We start from the raw sequence: 6,026 nt of genomic DNA on the forward strand, positions 1-6,026 counted from the left end.
GATGTCCTCGGACAAGCGCTGGCTCTTCGGCTTTGAAACGGAGATGAGCACCGGCCCCTAGAGTCGGAAACAACTAGCACGCATGTGCGGGGGAACCTTTACCTTTACCTTTAATTATTTATAGCAAAATTAGAGACCCTGATTTTTTGCAGCCTGTGAAGGGTCACAGAGATTTCCAAATCCTTCTGAGAGAATAAGCTTGCACATGGTTGAAGGATTTGTTTTTGGAACTACCACCTTTTGACTGCAGAAGTCAATATGGCCACTAGAAATACAGAATACTTTCTCAAGAATGAAGGTGAATATACCCAGGATAATGTTGCAGGATCCAATCTGGGTCAGTCACCCTGACCAGAGATTTTGTCTTCTGAGCTTTCGGACTCATGCCAGAGCCCATGCTCAGCGAACATCTCTGTGTCTTCTCTGAAGAAGTTCCCACAACCTCTCTGTGGGAACACAGAGAAGTTCCCTGAGGATCGACTCCAGCATGAGTTTGAAAGCTCGGAAGACAAAATCTCTGGTCCCGCTGACTGACCCAGATTGGATCCTGCAATACTTTATCTTTTTGCTGCCATGAGTGATCCTCCAGTGTTCCACAAATGGTTATCCTATTGTTAAAAGATAACTTCAGTTTTTCAAGACACAATATAAGGAAGATGTGATGGAATGTGTCTATGAATAGAGAGGTGATGTGAGGGACTACGGTTAATGCAAAAGGTTCCCAGGAAGGAGGGAGCACATTCAAAGGAGAGAAAGAGACAGCACAGCATGGAACTGGATCATGAGAAGAGGAAGAGATGTCAGATAGCTCCGCCCTAGAATCTCACAGGATAAATCCATTAGCTTAGGGTGGTATAGGTTTAGCTTGGCAAGTTTCTGTCGGTATAAAAAAATAAAAAAACCAAACTTTGACTGGATTGTGTTATGTTGTTCTTGTGCTGGGCCTGACAGAAAAGTTTTCAATTAGAAGTAATCATGCCTTGGATAAACTTCACTTATTACAATGCTGCCACTGTATACATGCCATGTCAGATGAGATGGCATGATGCCTGTATTCCAAATAGTAGAATACAGTATTACCACTATTATATCTTTAATTTTGCCAACTGAAATTCCCGATTACATCAGTAAATCTGGAAGATACTCTGGGTCTGGGTATCTATGCTGGCTTATATCTCAGACCCACCATTTCTATTTGATAATAGTAATTTACTCAAGACTGATTAATAAAGACAGATGAGGAAAGGAATGTAAATTAAAATATAGTCTCTTGGAAAGAAAGTTTTAGTTTCACTTTCAACAGGAACACACAGAAGAAAAGTCAAAATCCAGTCCACAATTCAAAAAGCCAAGCCAGGTTTATCAACTAGTCCAAAAGTCAGAATGTTGTGTTTTTTTACATGAATAAAATATATAGGAATGACTATCAAAGTAGACATCAGGCAGTTGTTTCCAAGAGAAAGATTCGAGCCTGACTCTTAAATCAGCCTGCAGCCACCTTTTAATAAAGACAGTTACTGCCTTGCCTATCAAGGAGCTTCATTGAGCTTCCTTGCTCTGCTCACAGAGTCCAAGGTTTTGAGACTATGGCTCATCAACTTAATCCTCCAGATGTTCTGGTGGTAGCTGTGTATGATCAGCTTCAAGTGATTCCTGGCTAGGTGTCTTCTGAGGCTTAAATTCCACAGGTTCAGTGGAGCAACTTCTTCAGAGTCAGAATCCGAGTCTTGGTCTGTGACAGAACACAAGAATAGTAAACAAATGACAGTTCATTCTTGGGAACGAGGAACAGAATGAGAAAGAACTTCAAGATAACTCCATCTTGTTTCTGCTTTGTATAAGAGGGGGCAGAGGGATACATTAGAAAGTTTTCAAGATTCTGTTATTATATTCCTCAACAATAAAGTAGACTTCAAGTAGTAATTATATTCTCTGACCTGTCCTGCCTCCAAAGGCTGACACAATAACCTCATGGCAATTTTGCTTCAGGCTGCAGGAGAAACTGAAACGCTAGATATTTCAATAATACATACTCTCATAGTGCCTTAGTGGTGCTTTCTGAAGCACTTATTAAATGTTATGCAGACTCATTATAAACCAAGGATTATCATTTACTCATTTAACAGCATTTATATACTGACACAACATAAAATACCCCTTTTAAAAAGAGAACTAAACTCTCTTGTATATAGCTGTGCTTATCTAATAGCAAAGGTGACAAATTGACCAGAGTATCAGAGAGAGCTGCAGGGTCTAGCCTAGTAAATGAGAGAATATTGTTCCAGGTAATTGCTTCCCATTTCCAGTTAACATTAACTAATAATTTCCTCTCCTCTCTGTGATTCTATGATTATGTGCTGCTTTGTTATATATGTAATTATACAATTTTGTATAATGTAATTATACGTTATATACTTATAGATAATATATGATTAAGAGCCAGTTTTGTGCAGTAGTTAAGGCATCAGGCTAGAAACTGGGAGACTGGGAGTTCTAGTCCCACCTCAGGCACAAAGCCAGCTGGGTGGCCTTGGGTCAATCTCTCTCCCTCTTTCAGCCCTAGGAAGGAGGCCGTGGCATTTATGAAAAGACTTGACAAGAAAACTGTGGGGATTTGTCCAGGCAGTCTCCAAGAATCAAATATGAGTGAATGGAAATACATATTCAAGTCACCATGCTCCCAGCAGACACTCTGCTGCCATCTTTTATACATAAGTTTAGACCTGTTCTACAATTCTTCCAGTTTTCTGAATCAGTGCAATTTGGTTGGATTCAAGCAATATACCAAGATAAAATGAACATTGTGGCTCAGTACTATACATAAAGCCAATCTGTGGGAAAGGGAAGGTCAAAGTATTTTGAAAACAAACATCTGGGGAAAGATGTAAAACTCCTCTCCTAGCACACAGTAGCCCTGATCCAAGCTGTAACCCATAGGCTTACTTTAGATCAGTGGTTCTCAACCTTGGCTACTTTGAAATGTCTGAATTCTGGGAATTGTCCAGATATCTTAAAGCTGCTAAGGTTGAGAAATACTACTTTAGACTTTTGACCTTAAAAAGAGGTTACGCTTATGAGTAATTTGCATTTTGAAACTCTTCACCGGTTACTCTGCTACAAAGAAGGTCTGCATTTTGGAATTATGTGGAGCAATCGGGAATAACATCCTCTGATCTAACTCTGTTCTTTTGCACGTACAGCATGCATTACTCTGTGCAGTTATTCTGTGCAATAGCAGATTTAAGTTCAGGTTCTCCTGTCTCTCCCTTCTTTTTATCCTTTGCCTTGACTGCAGCAGGCCAAGCATCACAAAAGATGATTTATCTTATGATGGTCATGTCAACAGTTTTCTATAGTGATATCTGAGCTGTCAGCTCTTATTTCTTATATAAGTGTTCTTTCTTGCTAAGCTACCAGCAGATCCTGGTATTACTGGCCCCATTCTGTCATGCCTGCGGTATTTCCTACTGTTCCTTGTTCTGCTGCTGTCTCCATGTCCCCTCCCCAACTTTACTCCTTTCACAAAAATTATGCAGTCAGCACATTATTCCCCTAATAGGACTTGTATGTGGAATTATCCAAGTATGTCTTCTCTTAAAGTAGAATCTTTGGACCAAAGCATGCTTGTTCCTCAAAAGAGTAGCTCTTCACTACTCTTGGCCTACATATGGATTTGCATCTTCATCTTCACCATGTCATGAAGTGCATCAAGTTCTTTTCATATAATCTTATACTAATGGAACAGCTAGATATGCTTTTGTATCTAAAGTAAGTTGGATGATACCCCACAATCCTTGCTTTAGATGCACTATACTGATTTGTTCATGTATGGGTAATATAGGCACATTTTATCACATAGTGATGTCTGAGCTGGTGGAGCTGCCATGGATACTGCCAAAATGTGTTGCGTTGTTATTGTCATTATTTGTTAGCTGTTAGTTTCTCTGATAAGATATAATTTCAAAAGCAACGGAACTGTCTTATGACAATCTTAATAGCTATTCTTTATCATGGTACAAAAAGATTGTTTTGAGTATCATTGTTGGTATGAACATACAGTAATTAGAAACAAAGGTGGTAACATTCTGTAACATTTCTTATTAGTTATATATTGTAATCACATGCATTACTTATTCCATTGCAAAACTGTATAGTATTGTATGAAACAACAAACTAGATAGATAAGCACTAAAAAAGTACCATAATTAAATAGGATGATCAGACCAAACAATATAAAATAGATCACATAGCTGTAATTTTTTAATATAAAAGATTACTTTTTGGTTTCTCTGTTGCCTTGCATCCAAGTGCAAAATAATTTCTATTGCATTTAGTCCATTAGGAAAAATAATAATAAAAAGTCTTTTGTGGTTCCTTTTTAATGGTTGGTACTTCCATGGCTGAAACAACAGCAATATGGTTAATGTATGAATCTTTTTCACTATAGACTGAGTTCACTTACAAAAAGCTTAGTCAATGGTATGTCACCATTGCATATCCTTTTCCTTCCTTCCTTCCTTCCTTCCTTCCTTCCTTCCTTCCTTCCTTTCCTTCCTTCCTTCCTTCCTTCCTTCCTTCCTTCCTTCCTTCCTTCCTTCCTTCCTTCCTTCCTTCCTTTCTTTCTTTCTTTCTTTCTTTCTTTCTTTCTTTCTTTCTTTCTTTCTTTCTTCTCTCCCTCTCTTTGAATTAAAACTTACATGTGTAATTCAAAGATGGCCAACATTTTTTTAAAATGTAATTTGTAACTTCTGACAAGTTTAGGTTATACAATCTGAACTGAAACCTAGATTCAACATTTTTTGATGTGGATCCTTCCTAAATAGCATGACTAAAACTTTGCAAATAGTTATGGTGCACATAACTATTTCAGATGGTTCATTATCAATATAGTAAAGCTGTTGAAGAAAGAAACAAGTTATTTTAAGTATTACCACAAAAACCTCTGCAGGAGGTGGGGGTGGCTATTTCAATTTCCACACAAGCAATACTACTGAAAGAGAAACACAAAGTAATAAATGTTCAAGAATTAAAGTTCTAGTTATTAAGCAGGGTGATTTGTGCACTTTCTCAGAAAATACTGAAAAATCTATGGCCATTGCTGTTCCTTAAAGCCCATCTATAATGAAATGCACTAATCCAAGGATTAAATTAGATTATTTTACATCAGACTACTAAAATATAAAAGTTCCTCATTAATGTTGATTTTGTCTTTATAATGGTAGTCAGTTGATATTTTGTGAAGTTTTAATTCACAATAAGAAAATTCTCATTGTCACACCAGATGGCATCACTTTGCAACTTTGATCTTGAAAAGTCAGTCTTGGTTATTATCTGGGTTGGAGAATTCCAAGTATATTAAGACAATGACAAACTATTTTTTGCGTTATTATTATTACTATTGGCTCGTCACACAGTCAGTCAATGTTCAGACTAAATTTGCCATTTTTTTTCCGCCTATTGAGTCCTTCCTAAGGACCTGGGATAGACAGATATGGGTATTGGATGGTTTTAAAGGTATCATTGCAAGGTATGAACTGTAAAGCTGCCTTTTGCAATTGACTGATGGTGATTTTGTCAATGCCAGTTGTATTCCAGTGATGCTCCAGATGTTTTGGGATTGCACCCAGGGTGCCTTTTATTATTGGTACTATTTTCATTTTTTTTGTCATAGCCTTTCTACTTCTATTTGCAGGTCTTTGTATTTTGTTATTTTTTCCAGTTCTTTCTCTTTTATTCTGCTGTCTCCAGCTACTGTCACATGCACTCTTTTATTTATTTATAACCTGTGTTTATTATTTTTACAACTAACTCAAGGCAGTGAACATACTTAACACTGCTTTATCCTCCTATTTTCCCCACAACAATAATCCTGTGAGGTGGGTTGGGCTGAGAAAAGAGTGACTGGCCCAAAGTCACCCAGCTGGCTTTCGTGACTAAGGCAAGACTTGAACTCATGATTTCCCTTTTTTTAGCCTGGTGCCTTAAAACTACATGGATGTGTCAAAGAGCTCTTATTTTGCGTTGCT

The 6,026-nt window shown here is 37.6% G+C and overlaps 1 long non-coding RNA gene across 1 annotated transcript; it reads right to left on the minus strand.

The window, feature by feature from the left end:
• Positions 1–1,334: 1,334 nt before the first annotated feature.
• Positions 1,335–4,999, minus strand: LOC308670661. The gene is made up of 2 exons (XR_014027053.1): positions 4,278–4,999; positions 1,335–1,732 (listed from the first exon to the last, which is right to left on the minus strand). It is a non-coding gene; the product is annotated as an uncharacterized lncRNA (long non-coding RNA).
• Between the last annotated feature and the right edge of the window lie 1,027 nt (positions 5,000–6,026).

The sequence above is a fragment of the Vipera berus genome, assembly GCF_964194415.1.
Source record: "Vipera berus genome assembly, chromosome: 7".
NCBI classification, from domain to species: Eukaryota; Metazoa; Chordata; class Lepidosauria; order Squamata; family Viperidae; genus Vipera; species Vipera berus.